Source organism: Rhinoraja longicauda, chromosome 24 (genome assembly GCF_053455715.1).
Source record: "Rhinoraja longicauda isolate Sanriku21f chromosome 24, sRhiLon1.1, whole genome shotgun sequence".
NCBI classification, from domain to species: Eukaryota; Metazoa; Chordata; class Chondrichthyes; order Rajiformes; family Arhynchobatidae; genus Rhinoraja; species Rhinoraja longicauda.
In genome coordinates this window covers 25761831-25781579 of record NC_135976.1, presented here as the reverse complement: position 1 = coordinate 25781579, position 19749 = coordinate 25761831, and the positions used below count along the sequence as shown (strand labels likewise).

Genomic DNA, 19749 nt, shown 5'->3' with positions numbered 1-19749 from the left:
CACGGGGACATTTTCAATAAACAACACAACTTCTAGATGTGGTATGTTTGATGGAAGGTACAATTCTGAAAATGAAGTTATTTATAAAATTTTGGCCATTCAGATTTGCGAAAGAAACTGTGGTGTTGAGAATTTCATTATTTCTGTCCACATCCACAGTAAGAAACAGATTGACTCTGGGACCACTTCACTAGCACACCGGCATGGGCACAGATGGCACGGTTTCACATCATTATCTCTTGTGACATTTGATTAGAGTTTGTCTCTTACCAGCTCCGCCACCATTCCTGTTCCACAGGGCACATCCAAAACCAGCGCACTGCTTCGATCTTCCGAATATACTGAATTGAGGGTTTCCACACCATGACTGGGAGCTTGGTAATCCATCACACTTACGTCCTGTGGAGAGACAGAGATTTTGCTAATGAGGTCCGATGGTTAAAGGATTTTACCCTGTGCAATCCATACCTTGCAGTTAAGGATGGTAGGAGGAGGACTAATCTGGAGGCCACAAATTGCTGGAGTAACTCAGCTAGTCAGGCAGCATCCCTGGAGAACATAGATACCTGACATTTGGGGTCGAGACCATTATTCAATCTGGAGTATGCAATGGGGTGTCTGAAAACCATGGTGATGTTGCAGATAAATAAGCCGATAAATAGGCTGCCATTCTCTGAATGGGAACATTTCAAATACTCTTAAAATTGTGGAAATGTCTACCAAAGTGCTAGTATAAATTCAATGGGCTGAATGGTCACCTTCTGCTTGGCAATATTATTTGTGGCAAGATAGGGCGGCACGGTGGCACAGCAATAGAGTTGCTGCCTTACAGCACCAGAGACCCGGGCTCAATCCTGAGCACGGGTGTTGTCTGTACGGAGTTTGTACGTTCTCCCTGTGACGTGCGTGGGTTTTCTCAGAGATCTTCGGGTTCCTCCCACACTCCAAATATCGACAGGTTTGTAGGTTAATTGGCTTGGTATAAATGTAAATTATCCCTAGTGTGTGTGTACGATAGTGTTAATATGCGGGGATCACTGGTCGGTGCAGACTTAGGGGGTCGAAGGGCCTGTTTCCGTGCTCTATCTCTAAACTAGACTAAACTAAACTAAATATGACTGCATATCAAGTTAGAGAAATGAAGCAGATAACAAAACAATTCAATTGGAGAAAACTTAGGGAAAAAGTTTCCAAAAGCAGGACATTTTGTTCATCATTGACATTTGTACAAAAGAGTAACTGGCATTATAGAGGATACATGGTGAGGCCCTAGGAACAGTGGCAAAGTTACTGCACAGTTGGATGGCGAGAGTCTTAGCCCCTAAAGTAAACATGTATAGACGTTACCTTTTCATAGTTCTCTGCCCAAGAGTTGTAAAAATTAACTTTCTCTTCTGTGTCCATGTCACTGTATAATGTGAGGAGGTTCTTGGTAGCAGCAGCCACATTGACTCCATCCTTATTCATCCTAAAACAATTAAAAAATCCTTGTTGGTAATATCCAGTTATGAGGGATTAAAATGAGGTATACCTTCTGATGGAGATACAAAGAACTGCAGATGCTGGTTTGCAAAAAAAGACACTAAGTGCTGGAGTAGCTCAGTGGGTCAGGCAAGTATCTCTTGAGAACATGGATAGGTGACATTAAGGGTCAAGACCCTTCTTTAGAATTCATGTTCTCCAGAGATGCTGCCTGACCTGTTGACTTTCTCCAGCACTTGGTGTCCAACTTACCCTGCTGCAGTACAAAGATTGAAACAGCACAGATACACCCTGCACCAAAACAATGTGCAAAGATTGAAACAAGACAGATGGACTCGGCCCACAAATGCTGCAAAGAGACTGAAACATGGATCCTACATACAAATATTGTGCAAAGTGTTGCCCCTCAGTAAAACAGCGCATGAATGTTAAAGCACGCAAGAAGGGAAATGTATAATTTTAACTGTGCTGCTAGAAGGCAACTGATTTTAATCTGTATATTGATTGAACTAATCAATCCGGCAAAGATATCAGGTAGAAACAGAAAATGTAAGGATGGCACAGTGACATAGCGGTAAAGTTCCTGCTTACAGCGCCAGAGACTCAAGCTCGATTCTGACTACGAGTGCTGTCTTTATGGAATTTGTACGTTCTCCCTGTGATCGCGTGGGTTTTCTCCAGGATCTCTGGTTTCCTCCCACATTCCAAAGACATACAGATTTGTAGGTTGTCTGGCTTCTGTAAATTGATCTTGTGTCCCTGCTCAGCACAGACTCTGTGTGCCAAAGGGCCTGTTTCCACACTGTATCACTACACTAAACTAAACTACACTGCAGTTGCTGGTGAATACACAAAAAGGGACACAAAGTGCTGGAGTAACTCAGCAGGTCAGGCAGCATCTCTGGTGACGTTTCGGGTCGAGAACCTTCTTCAGACTGAGAGTCAGGGAGACAGAAACTAGAGGTCTGAAAAGGTTCAGAACAAATTAGAGCCGGCACCGATGACCAAGGAAAGGTAGCGCCAACGGTGGTCCATTGTTGGCTGTGTAAGAGGCAATAATGAAGGGATATATAGATGCAAATAGTAGGCAGCAAGCATGGTTTCCAGAGAAACAAGACTGCACCCTGATCTCCCACACCTGATAGGAGGCAAATTTTTATACTTTGTGCCAAATACGTATGACTTTACTGATGCAAATTACAGAAGTACTCGAGGACGATTTCCAATTTGCAAGTTGAATCAGTAGTGAGAAAGGCAAACGCATTTATTTCGAAAGGACGGTTATAAAAACAGGGATGCAATGCTGAGGGTTTATAAGGCACTGGTCAAACCGCATTTGGAGCATTGAGAACTGTTTTGGGCCCCATATCTGAGGAAGGATGTGCTGTCATTGGAGAGGGTCCAGAGGTGGTTTACGAGAATGATCCCAGGAATGAGTGGGTTAACATATGATGAGCGTTTGATGGCACTGGGCCTGTACTCGTTGGAGTTTAGATGGATGAGGGGTGACCTCATTGATTCTTACCGAATAGTGAAAGGCCTGGATATAGTGGATGTGGAGGGTATGTTTCCACTGGTGGGAGAGTCTAGGACTAGAGGCCATAGCCTCAGAATAAAAGTATGTACCTTAAAGAAACATAGAAACATAGAAAATAGGTGCAGGAGTAGGCATTTTGAGGTTAATCAATATTCATGCCACTGGATTGTAAACTGCCCAAGCTGTTCCACCGGGTCTTGTGTGTCCAGCCGTGCGGCCTGCCAGGACAAGTGATCAGGAATATTGAGTGAAGTTAGACGATGAACCATGATCTTATTGAAAGGTTGAGGAGTTAATTGGCCCACTTCTGCTCCTATGTTTCTACATCAGTTCGTGATGCACCGTGGGGCATTGTTGAAGTACATTAGTCATAGCATTTTGCAGCATAAAATCAGGACCTTCAGCCCACCATTGTCTATACGACCACCATGCCCATTTGTCTCAGTCTCAACCCTGCCTTTAGAGATACAGCGCGAAATAGGCCCTTAAGACCACCGAGTCCACGCCGACCAGCAATCACCCCATACTGAGCAATCGACAGGATGCTGGCCATGGCCACAGTCATGGTCATTCTGTCCAACGCTTCCTGAACACTGTGATATCTCAGCGAGGGTGAGGTCATGTAGATGAGGTGACCACGCTATACAGAGATGGGAATGGACCAGATATACACATCCACACATATTATGTCAAGATGAGAATGGGTCAGATACACCCATGTACAAGTGCTGTAGAGAATGAAGTAGCTCAAAGACTTTAAAGAGATTGAAACAGATCGACCGATCCACAAATATTGTGCGGAGATTTTAAAAGGACAGATAGATCTCATTCATAAATATTGCACAAAAATTGATACACTCTGCCAATAAGATTGAAATTAGTTCTGGCTTGCTGCACACTTACTGAGCCCTTAATGACAAATGCCACTGCACAAATAGCAAAAAAGGAAATCTGCTAAATGTAACTGTGGGAACCTTGATTGAACCAAGGTCACTTACAAAACTCTGGCCTCTATATAACTTTAGTGGTGACAATGCTTCTCTAGAGTATTAGACCAGTAAACCAACCTTAAACTCTATTTGTTGTTTCAAATCTACCACACAAAAGATCCCAAGGCTTCGACGTGAGATTTAGGATGTGAGAAACTGAAGCAGCTGGTGGGAAACCAACATGGTCTGTAGAAAGGTCTCACCCGAAACATAAGTCTCAAGATGGTTCTCGACCCGAAACATCACCTATTTCTTTTCTCCAGAGATGCTGCCAAGTTACTCCAGCTTTTGGTGTCTATCTTTGGATCCTGAAACTGTGAGGCAGCAGCACTAACTCATGTTTATGCAATCTCTTTTATGTCTTGTTTGAGTCGTTGTTGAGATGTTTCCACCTGTAAGTTTAGGTTTAGGTTTGTTATTGTCAAGTGTACAGTGGTACAGTGAAAAGCTTTGTTTTGCATGCTATCCAATCAGTCAGATATTACTATAAATAAATACAATCAAGACAAACTCAAGTACAATGGGTAGAGCGTAGGAGAAGGCACAGAGTGCAGAATATAATCCTGAGCAATCTGGCATAACAGCTCCAAAGACAAAGTTCAATGTCCACAAATAGTTGAGGTGAATCAGACTGTACCTAGCCTGTGGAAGGACCATTCAGAAGCCAAATAGCAAGAAGATGGTCCTGAATCTGGTCGTGTGCATTTTCAACCTGCTGTATGTTCTGCCCAACGGGAGCAGGGAGAAGGCATAACCCGAATAGATCATGACTGAATTGGTGGTTCTGGCACAGAACCACCTCGATACTCTCAGAATTGGTGGTTCTGGCACAGAAGAGGAGTTGAGGTCAGCTTAGATCAACCATAATCATATTGAATAGTGAGGCAAACACGATGGGCCAGGTGATGGACACAAAGTGCTGGAGTAACTCAGCGGGTCAGACAGAATCTCTGGAGAAAAGGAATAGGTGATGTTTTGGGTCAAAACCCTTCTTCATGAGGTGGCCTATTCTTGCTTCCCTTTTCTTGTATGTTTTTTCTGTTCTCAATCTTAGGAACATTTCCTCAGGATCCTTGCAGGCTGCCTCTACTGAGATATGCTACATGCAATACTCACTGCTCACTGCAGGAATACAGGAGAGTAGAGCCAACTGGATGGGAAAGCCCACTGTTAACAACTGTGACCTTAGCATTCACCCGACATTTGGCTACACGTTATTCCACATTTCTGCTTCTCATATTCTCTACCCTTACGTCTAGACTTTTCTCTTCTTTTATCTGCTTCCTGACCCCCACCCACAAACTGGGGACACCCAACATCTTTACAACCATGTTTTTCTTTCTTTTATAAAACCACCTGCAGGCACTCTATTCCATGTGTTCTGTCAGGGGATAAACCTTTCCCCTTGGTCCACTCTGGTCATTTCTCTATTTTCGTTACACTCTCTGGTTCATAATGCATGTTCTGTACATATATCCTCGGAGTTCATTTTACATGGCTTCTCTTAGCATTCAGAATTACCCATATTACAATACTAACTCTTACACAGGTACCTGACTTACTCATACAATGAGACTCAAACCCACACTCAAAGTCCTCGAACCTGAACAACCAAATGTCATTCACGTTTATTCCGGCTTCGGCAGCGCCCTTCGCCCACCTGGATTCAAGAAGGTACTCGTGGCAGAAAAGACACGATGTAAGAGAAATCCTTACCTTTTTATTTAGTGCCGGCTGTCTCAGTTGTTACGAGAGCTGTGTTTGCACGAACCCTAGTCGGTGGAAGAGATTGTGATCTCGTCTGAACCTCCAAAACTGTCGGAATAAATTACATGAGATGCGAGTGACTATCAAACTGCAGCTACTTTATTTGCTATAATGTGTCAGACAAGGGGAGCAGTCAAGCAAGAGACTGTTCTGCATATTCAAAGCATATAGTATATTTATACCATTTTTGATAGCAGAAGAGCAAGGTTAGTCAAGTGCATTTTTTTTACATGGTTAACTATTGTGATCCAGCATTCTGTAATTTTCCACTGGAAACAGATATGTTCATCTACAAGGAAGATCAGAGTGGGTCTATGTGTAGCCTTGAGCTCACTAACATCCTTCTGTTCAGCAGGTTTATTTATTTTAACTCTATGGGTCGCCATTAGCAAATTTGCAGATGATACAAAGCTGGGTGGTAGTGTGAACTGTGAGGAAGATGCTATGAGGTTGCAGGGTGACTTGGACAGGTTGTGTGAGTGGGCGGATGCATGGCAGATGCAGTTTAATGTGGATTTGTGTGAGGTTATCCACTTGGGTGGTAAGAATAGGAAGGCAGAGTATTATCTGAATGGTGTCAAGTTAGGAACAGGGGACGTACAACGAGATCTGGGTGTCCTAGTGCATCAGTCACTGAAAGGAAGCATGCAGCTACAGCAGGCAGTGAAGAAAGCCAATGGAAAGTGGGCCTTCATAACAAGAGGAGTTGAGTATAGGAGCAAAGAGGTCCTTCTGCAGTTGTACAGGGCCCTAGTGAGACCGCACCTGGAGTACTGTGTGCAATTTGAGGAAGGATATTCTTGCTAGTGAGGGCATGCAGCATAGGTTTACTAGGTTAATTCCCGGAATGGCGGGACTATCATATGTTGAAATACTGGAGCGACTACGCTTGTATACACTGGAATTTAGAAGGATGAGAGGAGATCTTATCGAAACGTATAAGATTATTATGGGGTTGGACACGTTAGAGGCAAGAAACATGTTCCCAATGTTGGGGGAGTCCAGAACAAGGGGCCACAGTTTAAGAATAACGGGTAGGCCATTTAGAACTGAGATGAGGAAAAACTTTTTCAGCCAGAGCGTTGTGAATCTGTGGAATTCTCTGCCTCAGAGGGCAGGGGAGGCCAATTCTCTGAATGCATTCAAGAGAGAGCAAGATAGAGCTCTTAAGGATAGCGGAGTCAGGGGGTATGGGGAGAAGGCAGGAACGGGGTACTGATTGAGAATGATCAGCCATGATCACAATTGAACGGCAGTGCTAGCTCGAAGGGCCGAATGGCCTCCTCCTGCACCTATTGTCTATTGTCTATTGTCACCTGAAGCAATTACCTGGAGTAAAGTTTAATTCCCACAGAAGCAATTATTGCCCATGTTGAAAGACAAAATGGAAGAACAGCTCAGTTCTTCCCACAATTCCCATAGAAGGAATGCGTGGAGGTAGAGGAGAAAAAGGTGTGGGTCCAGATGGGGCACAAGGGAGACCAATGGGGACAAAGAAAAGGTGGGTGTGGGAGTAGGGGGAGTGGGGGTTTGCTTGTTAGAAGTTACCTAAAATTGGAGAATTCAATGTTCATACCTTGGGTTGTAAACTACCCAAGCAGAATATGAGATATTGCTCCTCAACACACAATAAGGACAATTTTACCAGGCCGATTAAACTACAAACATTTTTGGAGTATCGGAGGAAATCGGAGCACCCGGAGTAAACCCACACAGATCACGGGGGGAATGTACAAACTCCGTATGGACAGCCCCCGTTGTCTGTAAGGCAGCAACTCTACCGCTGCATCATTTGTTCCCCATTTGCACCATTTGCAGCCCAATTATTCGACCAAACCCAGATATTCTCCTACATTCACTGCTTAAAGATTAAGCTGACTGAATTATAACATAGTTCTTCACTTATAGTAAACACATGTAAATGTTTTTAAAAGTTCCACATAAACACCAGAACCGCTGAAATATCTCCATAAACTGACCAAGCTACCACATGTGGGGATGGTAGTTCCACATAATACTGCATGTGAAGGAAAGAAAGATTCTCCATTCATCGAACTTACTTTCTTCAAACCTATTGCTTTTATCAGCAGCGTTGGTGATAACTGTCTGATGGGGGTCCAGGTGTGATAATACTTCATCAGTGCAATGTCATGAGCAAACACGGAAACACCTTCGCCTTTGCTTCTTGTCTTGTCCTTTTACATCAACAACATTATTTAAATGCTACATCGCTCAAGGACCTGTTGTAAATAGATAAGATTGAATTGTGTGTTTAATGCTCAAAATGGCGGCACTGTGCAGCAGCTGCGGCTCACCTGCAGTCCGTTTGTCTTTTTTGTTTTTTCGTTGTTTCTTTGTCTTAATTGTCGTGTTTAGATGTGATGTAGTGTTTTTTGTGGTTGTGTATTATGTGGGGAGGGGGGGATGGGGAACTGTAAAATTGTCTCTTCCGAACGGAGACCCGACCTTTTATTTTGGGGTGGTGTCTCCGTTCCCGCTGCGGCCTACCATCGGCCAAACACCTGGAGCTGGCGGCCTCCACCTGGGACCACCTGGGCTCTGGTTCGCAGAGCCCGCAGACCGGACGTACCATCTGCGGAGCTGGCTGCCTTCGGAGGCTGTGGTGGCGCTGCGAGTGCCACTGCGACTCGCCTTCGGATGCTCCGGAGGCTCCGGCTGCGGGCCGCGTGGATATTGGAAGCTTGCAGACCCTGCCTTAGTTGGGGGCCGACATTGGGAGCTCCGGCAGGGGTAGAGTCTTTGCCCGCCCCGAATTGCGGGACTTGGGTCGGCTCGCCGCGGACCTTTCACCGTCCGTCTAGGCCTGGAACAGGCCGCGGGATTTTCGCTGCCCGGCGGGGGCTTCAATGTCGGGAGCCCCGACCGCCCCGACGTGGCAACTTCAACAGCCTGACCGCGGGAGAAGATGGCAGGGGAAGAGGAAAGACATCCTGGCCTTCCATCACAGTGAGGAGGTGACTGGAGGAGACTCACTGTGATGGATGTTTCTTTTTTTTTGTTTTGTGTTGGTTTGTAATTGTGTGTGTTATTACTTATTTTTATTGCTCTTATTGTTGGACTGTGGGTAACGGAATTTCGTCCAACAGAGTTGGGGGTTTTTTATGACAATAAAGGTTATTCTGATTCTGATTCTGACCTTCCCTGACCAAATTTACCTTTTTGTTGACTCCAGTAGAAAGAGAAATGGGGCTTGATAAATAATGGGAAGCCATACTATCTCCTATCACCATTAAACAAAAGAGGGCTTTAAAAGAGTAAATCAATTTGTTGAGTCTACCATGGCAAGGTACAAAGACCTCAAGCAGTGGAAGATGTTTATTTTTTGGATGCTGGGCCACATTAACAAGTTTTGTTTCCAGGCAGCAGATTAGTATGCAATTACAAGGGAATTTGAAATGGTGAGGCTTGGTGTGTATACACTGACTGATGAATAGCTTTACATTTCAGTCGTATCATCAGCAACGTCATTCATTTTAATAATAATAATAATAATGCATTACATTTATATAGCGCTTTTCAAACACTCAAAGACGCTTTACAGGGATTTCTAGAACATAGAGAAGTGAATAAATAGATAAATAAGTAAACGAGCAGAAAAAGGAGACAGAAGGTGAGGTGACCTTCAGTGGTTGAAGGCAGTGCGGAACAGGTGGGACTTCAGTGATGTTTTGAATGTGGTGAGTGAGGAGGAGTCTCTGACGGTTTGGGGTAGTGAGTTCCATAGGGTGGGAGCAGCAATGGAGAAAGCCCTGTCCCCCCAGGATCTGAGTTTGGTCCGGATGGGGGGGGGACAGGAGATTGGCAGCAGCAGAGCGGAGGGTGCAGGTGGGAGTGTGCCTGTGGAGGAGGTCAGTCAGGTAGGATGGGGCCAGGTTATGGAGGGCTTTGTAGGTCATGAGGAGGATTTTGTATTGGATTCTCTGGAGGATGGAGAGCCAGTGGAGTTTGTAAAGGACGGGGGTGATATGGTCACGGATCGGGGAGTGGGTGAGTAGACGGGCAGCGAAGTTTTGAATGTATTGAAGTTTACTGATGATTTTTGAGGGTGAGCCATAGAGGAGGCTGTTGCAGTAGTCCAGACGGGAGGTGATGAAGGCGTGGATGAGGGTTTCTGCAGCTGTGGAGGAGAGGGATGGACGGAGACGGGCAATGTTTTTGAGGTGGAAGAAGGCTGTCTTTGTGATGTTTTTGATGTGTTTGTCGAAGGAGAGGGTTTGATCAAAGATGATTCCAAGATTCCGGATGTGAGGGGAGGTGGATACTGGGAGACCATCAATATTGAGGATGAAGTTTTGGGTGGATTTGGTGAGCGTTTTTGGACCAATGATGATGATTTCAGATTTGTTGCAGTTGAGTTTGAGGAAATTTGATTGAAGCCAAGATTTTATTTCAGTGATGCAGTTTGTCAGTGTAGAGTGTGTGGTGGTGGAGATTGACTTGGTGGAGATGAGGAGCTGGATATCATCGGCTATTTTGCTATTCATTCTGTTCACTTTTATCAGTTAAAGGAACACCATCCCCATGCAAAGATCGCAATGGGATGATTTCTAAAATCATGCAACAGTCCCTTTGTCCACCTTGTACCACTCTGTACCTTTAGCTTTCCCTCTAAATTAGTCACTGTGATTTAGGAATATTTTGCTAGTCGTTCATCTTCGCTGGGTCATACTCCCGAAACTCCCTGTCCGGCCGCACTGTGGAAGCACCTTCTCTAGAAGGACTGCGAGACGGAAGCTTATTACTATCTGAAGAAGCTTCACCTATCCATGTTCTCCAGAGATGTTGCCTGACCCACTGAGTTACTCCAGCACTTTGTGTCCTTTTATTATTATCTTGTCAAGGAATGAGAAATGATGACAAATCCAAAAATAATAAAAGATTTTTAAAATAGCCTTATCACAGCTGAATGTGAACAAAACCTAATCTTGGCAATCATGTGGTTAATAGTGCAGTTACACAAAGCCCAATCTTTTCGTAGAGTTCAATAGAATTCCCAAAGATAGACACAGAAAGCTGGAGTAACTCAGCAGGACAGGCAGCATCTCTGGAGAGAAGGAATGTGTGAATGGGTTTCAGGTCGAGACCTTTCTTCAGACCCATCAATTTCCACCATGCTTTCATTCTCTGTTAATCTCTTATCAAAGGACGAAACACAATTTAGACAGGTCTATTGTTAACATTCAAGCTGCCATTCAGAATTATTTCCTGCATTGTGATCTGCACATCCTACTGAGGCCTCAGAAAAGCCACCAGCATCCACAAAGACTCTTCACACCCATGCAACAGTCTGTTCGAACTTCTACTATCGGGCAGACGATACAAGGCCTTCTACGCCCACACCTCCAGACTCAGGAACAGCTTCATCCCCAGGGCCATAGCTGCTATGAACCGGTCCTGCTGAGCCGGATGGTCACATCGCACAGCGAACCGGCACAGATCTACTTGCACTTTATTCTGTTTTAAAACTGTTCTAATTTGTTTAATTGTTTAAATTAATACTGACTAGCTAATTAATTTATTGCGTCTTATGGGAGGCTCATTCCCAATCTCGTTGTACTCCTGTACAATGACAATAAAGATATATTGTATTGTATTGTAATGCAAGGTCAAATAAACAGACCAAAGTTCAACTGTTTTACTGCACTTGACAACTCAGGTGAAACAAAACCTGATATTTACATGTTAGTTCCTTTCTGTCGTTCTTTCTCAACATCAGTAAATATCTAAACCAAGCTGTTATTCTATGTTCATTTGTCAGAAATCTATTTGACAGTGTGGGTATTGATGTTGGCACCAACATTTAGTGTCCATTCCTAATTGTCCCTGAGGAGATGGTATTGGCGGTAGGTTGCCTTCTTGAACTGCTGGAGACCGTGTAACAATGGTGCTCCTAGGATGTGGACCTATGACTGATGTAAAAATGGTTATCAATGTCCATATCAATTCTGTTGCATGAAACAAAATTCTGAAGGAATTAATGGGCCAGGCAGCATCAGTGGAGGGAATGGGAAAGTGATATTTTGGGTCTGAACCCACCTTCAGACTGATAGAGTAGGGGGGGAGAGAGGTGAAGACAGATGAGCCTGGCACAAAACCTGGCAAGTGATGTGGGTACAATTGAGGGGGATGATTGGTAGGTGTGTGGAGTAAGTGACAAAGGCTGGAGGTGAAAAGGAGACAGAAGGGTATTAGCACCCTTGCCACTCATGTGCCCCCTGGGGTGATATCCCTTCCCTCGTTCGAGGGGCATCTCCATTACCCAATGTACAGTAGAGAGTATATTGACTGGCTGCGTCACAACCTGGTTTGGCAACTTGAATGCCCAGGAGTGAAGAAGACTGCAAAAAGTGGTGAACATTGCTCAGTCCATCATGGGTTCTGACCACATCACAATCTAAGGGATTTATAGGAGTCCAAGAGGCAGCCAGAATCATCAGAGACCCACACCACCCTTGCCACATACTAATTTCACCCCTGCCATCAGGAAGAAGTACAGGAGCCTGAAAACTGTAACCTCCATGTTCAAGAACTGCTTCTTTCCTACAGCCATCAGGCTATTAAACACTACAAACTCCAAATAAGCTCTGAACTACATAATTTTAATTAAAATTTTATTAAGCAGACTCATGGTCCATTAGAATACACATACAGTACACAGTATATACATATAAAATTAAATTAAATTAGAAAAGGCAACAATACCAATGTTTCCACATAGGTGACAGGTATCTCACGGCACTGAAACCAGGATTTACCAGCAGCACAATGATGGAATTCTGAGAACCATTCAATCGGCATATAAATTTAAACATGAGATTCCTCAACAGGGCATGAAACGTATTGACTCCTGCACTACAAAACAGTTCACTTGCACTGCACCACCTTGGCTTTCTAAGCAATATGCGCATGCAGTCATTATAGGCAACCTTAAGTTTATGGATGCTTGACTTATTAAACTTTATCCACAAAGGAGCAGTGTAAAGAGGAGTACGGTATGCTCTAAACAGGTTTATCTTGACATTTCCTGAGCACCAGTGGAATTTCCTAACCAACATGTTAGCTTGTGCATACAACATGCGGCGCTGTCTATACATGTCCTCATCATCAGACATTTGATCTGTGATGACATGTCCCAGATACTTAGCTTTACAGCAGACAGATAGAACCTGCCCTGACAGGTAAAATGATGGGAAGACTAGATCTTTGTCCCCTTTTACTTTACAAATCATGACAACGCTCTTTTTAGCATTGTATTTCACGTCAAATTGGACACCATACTCAGAGCATATATTCAACATCTGCTGAAACCCAGCACTGCTAGGAGAAAAAACCGCCAGATCATCGGCATACATAAGATGGTTTACCAGGGTGTTACCAATCATACATCCTGTTTTACAGCCTCTAAGCTGGTCAGATAAATCATTCATGTACACATTAAAGAGGGCTGGTGAAAGTAGCCCCCCCTGGCGAACCCCATTACCAACACCAAATGGTACAGAGACTGCATTACCCCATTTGACCTGCATGCTCTGGTTGGCGTACCAATATGCCAGGACCCTAATTATACTGTTAGGCACTCCTCTTTGACTCAGTTTTTGGAACAGCTTATGATGGTTGACTCGATCAAAAGCTTTAGAGGCATCAATAAAACCAATTAACACAGAGGAATTCTGCCTTCTATACATTTCAACCATTTCCTTCAGGACATAGATACATAAATCAGTACCATGCTTAGCCTTGAAGCCAAACTGGTTGTCTGTAGTACCCAAATAAAAACATAATCTATAACATAACATAGACTTGGGGGCATTGGTTTTGTCTTTTTGCAGTATTATTATTTGTTTGTTTTTTATGTGTATGTATTTGTGCGTGTGTGTGTATATATGTATGTACATGTGTGTGTATTTATATATACATACACTGAACTTATTTTCCCCATTTATTATATTGTTTACAGTGTACTAAGTTTACATATTCTGTTGTGCGGCTGCAAGCAAAAATGTCATTGTTCTATCTGGGACATATGACATTAAAACACTCTTGACTTGGAAGGACCCTAGTTGTAGTCCTCCCCCCCACAATGCTTTGGTTGCACCAAGCTTCAGTGTGTCTCTCAGCACATATTCCTGCACTCTGGAATGGGCCAGTTGCCTCTACACTCTGCTAAATGCAGACAGATCCTGATGTCTTCAGCTTCACTACAGTTTCTGCAAGAAAATTGTGCCTGGAGTGTTTGTGTATCCAGAGAACCACCCCTCACAATACAGTGGGGCAGAAGGATATATTGGGCATCTAGATTATTTTTTCTAAAGATTTGAGCATATAAAGATAAACTATCTTGACTCCAAAAAGATGTTTGCATATTCCTCACTCGTATCTCCTCGGTAACCCGCAGCTCCGCCCTTGCTCCCCCCACCCCCCACAAAAGAGAGTCCCCCTCGTCCTTACCTTCCACCCCATCAGCCATCGCATACAACACATACAGTAATCATCCGTAATTTCCGCCACCTCCAACTGGCCACATTTTCCCATCTCCACCCCTTTCCGCCTTCCGCAGAGACCGTTCCCTCCGCAATCTCCGGTTTACTCATCGCTTCCCACCCAAACCACCCCTCCCCAGGTACCTTCCCCTGCAACCGCAGAAGATGTAACACCTGTCGCTATACCCCTTCCCTCGACTCTGTCTAGGAACACCAACAGTCCTTTCAGGTTAGGCTGAGGTTCACTTGCACCTCCTCCAACCTCATCTACTGCATCCATTGTTCAAGATGTGGACTCTGATACATCGGCGAGAACAAACGCAGACTGGGCAATCGTTTCGCGGAACACCTTCGCTCAGCCCACGTGAACCAACATGATCTCCCGGTTGCTGGACACTTTAATACTCCTTCCCATTCCTACACAGACCTTTCTGTCCTCAGTCTTCTCCATTGTCAGAGTGAGGCTAAATGCAAATTGGAGGAACAGCATCTCATATTTAGCTTGGGCAGCTTACATCCCAGTGGTATGAATGAATATTGATTTCTCTCTTTTCAGGTAGCCCTGGCATTCCCTCTCTCTCTCTATTCCTCCCCCACCCAAGTCACACTAGCTTCGCTCTAAGTGCATGGGTTTCTTCTGGGGTTCTCACATCCCAAAGACATGCTTTAATTGGCTACTGTAAAATGCCATTAACACAGATGAGTAGCAGGATTATTGAGGGAAATTGATGCAAAGTGAGAAAGAACAGGTTAGGGCGTAAAAACAGAGAAAATTATCAACTAGTTTACCAATTTCATTTGCTGATTTAAATTAGCAGCCAAATCCCTCTTGACCTGAAACATTGCTTATCCATGTTCTCCAGTGATGCTGCTTGGCCCACTGAGATACTCCAGCACTTTGGTTTTTTTTTGTAAATCACCATCTGCAATTCTTTGTCCCTCATTCTCTTTCCGGTTTAGATTATTCACCATTTCGCCCATCGTCTTACTGGCAACGCCTACGCCCTTGAGCAAAGGAAATGACAAAATGTTGTGGACACAGGTTGTGGGCCCGGTCCATCGTGGGCACTGACCTCCAGTGCCGGATTAACATAGTAGCAAAAGTAGCATTTGCTACGGGTCCCGCACTTTCGAGGGCCCCGCACTAAATGCTTGCAAGCTAAATACTTGAAATCGGCATCTAACTGAGGGGCGTCGTGTTGCGCGCGCCGCTCCCCAACCGCCGCGGTTTGAATGTGTTGGTGGGGCTGCACGGACCAATGGGCAGCTAACGCCTCACCACTCAACCGCCCAGTCTCTGGCTCTCTTACTCCACACACTCCCGGCCTCACCCAAACACCTCCCTGCCTTCTGTACATGCCCTTTAAGCTCCCTTGCGTCCACGTCTCTGCACAGTTTTTTTAAATCCTACACTAATCGCTGAAAATATGCAGATGTTTCTTTGCATGGAACATAGAACCTAGTACAGTACAGTGCAGGATGGAAACAGGCCCAAATGCTCACCAGCGATCAGCCGTTCACACTCGGCCTATGTTATTCTGTCTTCTCATCCACACCCTACGCACCAGGAAGCAATTTACCAAGACCAATTAACCTACAAACTACACGTTCTCCCTGTGACCACGTGGTTTTCTCTGTGTGCTCTGGTTGGCACGGACATTGGTTGGCACGGACTCGGTGGGACTGTTTCCACGCAGTATCTCTGAAAATAAGGGGCCAGACATTTTAAACTAAGGTGCATTGAAATTTCTTCTCACAGAGGTTAGTATATATTTGGAATTCTCTGCCCCAGAGACCGCTGAAAGAATATAAAGTGGATGTTGATACATTTTTGAAAGATTAGGGGATTGTGGGGGTCTGGCACAGAGGAGAAGGGAAGCAGTATGGGTTGGGAGGTTAAAACCGGCGCCCGTGAATTGCCACCAGCGTGTGCGTGAGTGGTGGAATCTGGAGGGGATCGATGGGGATTTAGGGAAAATAAATAATGGGATTCATTTTAGTTTAGTTTAGTTTATTGTCACATGTACTGAGGTACAGTGAAAAGGTTTTGCTGCACGCTAACTAGTCAGCGGAAAGACAATGTAGGGGAAGTGTGAACAGGTGGTTGATCAGCACAGACTCAGTGGGCCGAAGGGCCTGTTTCCTTACCACATTCCTCTATGACCTGTAAGGAGGATATTGGCCCCATCAAGTCTATGCCAGCTCCCATGCAGAACAATCCCATCAGTCCTGTTAAGGAGAACTCTGCACAGACACCACCTCCTGGAGTCAGGATCAAACCCAGGTCCCTGGACAGTGAACAGAGGCATCAACTACTGTGGCACCATGGAGCACAACGCTCATTCTATGGCGAGTCTGGAGGCTCGTTCTTTGTTGAAGAAGTTTATTGCGACAGCAACATTCGATTACAAAGTATAACGAACGAGATTACAGACAACCATTAATTCTAACTGTTCACTTCGAAGAACTCTCCTAACTGACTGGTTTTGGGCGCCAAAACCACACGTGACGTTGCTGTCCAATCAGCGGGCTCAACTCTCTGGACCAATCCCTACGGTCGCACTCACACGTGAACTTGCTGGCCAATCTGAGGGTTCGACTCCTAGGACTAATCTCTATGGTCGCTACAATTCCATCAATGTGGCATTGTGGACTTGGCACTGCCAGGGTGAATGGTGCCTTCTAATCCTGCATGACTGGAACAACAAGCAGACCAGGATCAGCAGGTTATAACTATACCAGTGTGAAATGAGGTGTTCTTTGGTATTTTATAATGGGATGAGATGTTGGAAAAAGTGTTTCACTTGTCTCTCTGCCTCTCTCTCTGCCTCTCTCTCTGCCTCTCTCTCTGCCTCTCTCTCTGCCTCTCTCTCTGCCTCTCTCTCTGCCTCTCTCTCTGCCTCTCTCTCTGCCTCTCTCTCTGCCTCTCTCTCTGCCTCTCTCTCTGCCTCTCTCTCTGCCTCTCTCTCTGCCTCTCTCTCTGCCTCTCTCTCTGCCTCTCTCTCTGCCTCTCTCTCTGCCTCTCTCTCTGCCTCTCTCTCTGCCTCTCTCTCTGCCTCTCTCTCTGCCTCTCTCTCTCTCTCTCTCTCTCTCTCTCTCTCTCTCTCTCTCTCTCTCTTCCCCCCCCCCCCCCTCTCAATGTGCACCCCTCATGACCCTGCCTGATCAACCATTGGCTGAAGAGAGAGAGAGAGAGGGAGGGAGAGAGAGAGAGAGAACACACAAGGAGGGACTGAACCCACACACAGAGGGAAAGACTGATCGCCACAACTCTTTCGAGACCAGGACTGAGCTGCCGGGGCAAGCCTGAAATCACCAGCACCATCTCACATGCGCTCTGATGGCAAGGGACAGGGCCCCCATGTAGTCCTGGACTGTCCTGTCACTGTAAATAAAACCTACCACGTGAGTTCACCCTACCGCGAGTGTCGGTGTGGTCACTGCCAAAACCCGCAGCATCCCCATTGCCATCGTTGCAACGTATCTCATTGACACATGGAAGGCTGCAGCTTTGAAAGTGGACCATTCATAGAAACGTAGAAAATAGGTGCAGGAGTAGGCCATTCGGCCCTTCGAGCCTGCACCACCATTCAATATGATCATGGCTGATCATCCAACTCAGTATCCCGTACCTGCCATCTCTCCATACCCCCTGATCCCTTTAGCCACAAGGGCCACATCTAACTCCCTCTTAAATATAGCCAATGAACTGGCCTCAACTACCTTCTGTGGCAGAGAATTCTACAGATTCACCACTCTCTGTGTGAAAAAAACTTTCTCATTTCGGTCCTAAAAGACTTCCCCCTTATCCATAAACTGTGACCCCTTGTTCTGGACTTCCCCAACATCGGGAACAATCTTCCTGCATCTAGCCTGTCCAACCCCTTAAGAATTTTGTAAGTTTATATAAGATCCCCCCTCAATCTTCTAAATTCGAGCGAGTACAAGCCGAGTCTATCCAGTCTTTCTTCATATGAAAGTCCTGTCATCCCAGGAATCAGTTTGGTGAACCTTCTCTGTACTCCCTCTATGGCAAGAATATCTTTCCTCAGATTAGGAGACCAAAACTGTACGCAATACTCCAGGTGTGGTCTCACCAATGACCTGTACAACTGCAGCAGAACCTCCCTGCTCCTATACTCAAATCCCCTCGCTATGAATGCCAACATACCATTCGCTTTCTTCACTGCCTGCTGCACCTGCATGCCTACTTTCAATGACTGGTGTACCACGACACCCAGGTCTCGTTGCATCTCCCCTTCTCCTAATCGGCCACCATTCAGATAATAGTCTGCTTTCCTGTTCTTGCCACCAAAGTGGATAACCTCACATTTATCCACATTATACTGCATCTGCCATGCATTTGCCCACTCACCTAACCTACCCAAGTCACGTTGCAGCCTCCCAGCATCCTCCTCACAGCTAACACTGCCACCCAGCTTCGTGTCATCCGCAAACTTGGAGATTTTGCATTCAATTCCCTTGTCCAAATCATTAATATATATTGTAAATAGCTGGGGTCCCAGCACTGAGCCTTGCGGTACCCCACTAGTCACTGCCTGCCATTCTGAAAAGGACCCATTTATTCCTACTCTTTGCTTCCTGTCTGCCAGCCAGTTCTCTATCCACATCAATACTGAACCCACAATACCGTGTGCTTTAAGTTTGCATACTAATCTCATATGTGGGACCTTGTCGAAAGCCTTCTGGAAGTCCAGATATAACACACCCACTGGTTCTCCCTTATCCACTCTACTAGTTACATCCTCGAAAAATTCTATGATTCGTCAGACATGATTTACCTTTCATAAATCCATGCTGACTTTGTCCAATGATTTCAACACTTTCCAAATGTACTGCTATCCCATCTTTAATAACTGACTCTAGCATTTTCCCCACTACCGATGTTAGACTAACTGGTCTGTAATTCCCCGTTTTCTCTCTCCCTCCCTTATTGAAAAGTGGGGTTACATTAGCTACCCTCCAATCCTCAGGAACTACTCCAGAATCTAAAGAGTTTTGAAAAATTATCACTAATGCATCCACTATTTCTAGGGCTACCTCCTTAAGCACTCTGGGATGCAGCCCATCTGGCCCTGGGGATTTATCGGCCTTTAATCCATTCAATTTACCTAACACCACTTCCCGACTAACCTGGATTTCACTCAGTTCCTCCATCTCATTTGACCCCCGGTCCCCTGCTATTTCCGGCAGATTATTTATGTCTTCGTTAGTGAAGACAGAGCCAAAGTAGTTATTCAATTGGTCTGCCATGTCTTTGTTCCCAATGATCAATTCACCTGTTTCTGACTGCAAGGGACCTACATTTGTTTTAACTAATCTTTTTTCTTCACATATCTATAAAAGCTTTTGCAGTCAGTTTTTATGTTCTCTGCCAGTTTTCTTTCATAATCTATTTTCCCTTTCCTAATTAAGCTCTTTGTCCTCCTCTGCTGGACTCTGAATTTCTCCC

General features: G+C 45.0%; 1 long non-coding RNA gene across 3 annotated transcripts; it reads right to left on the bottom strand.

Annotated features, from left to right (window-relative positions):
- Positions 1-270: 270 nt before the first annotated feature.
- Positions 271-15852, bottom strand: LOC144605499 (uncharacterized). 3 transcript variants are annotated; one of them, XR_013548857.1, is made up of 4 exons: positions 15780-15852; positions 5725-5823; positions 1348-1468; positions 271-399 (listed from the first exon to the last, which is right to left on the bottom strand). It is a non-coding gene; the product is annotated as an uncharacterized LOC144605499 (long non-coding RNA). The 3 variants fall into 3 exon arrangements; XR_013548858.1 differs by lacking the exon at positions 15780-15852 and adding an exon at positions 7836-8046; XR_013548856.1 differs by lacking the exon at positions 15780-15852 and having other exon boundaries at positions 5725-6271.
- Between the last annotated feature and the right edge of the window lie 3897 nt (positions 15853-19749).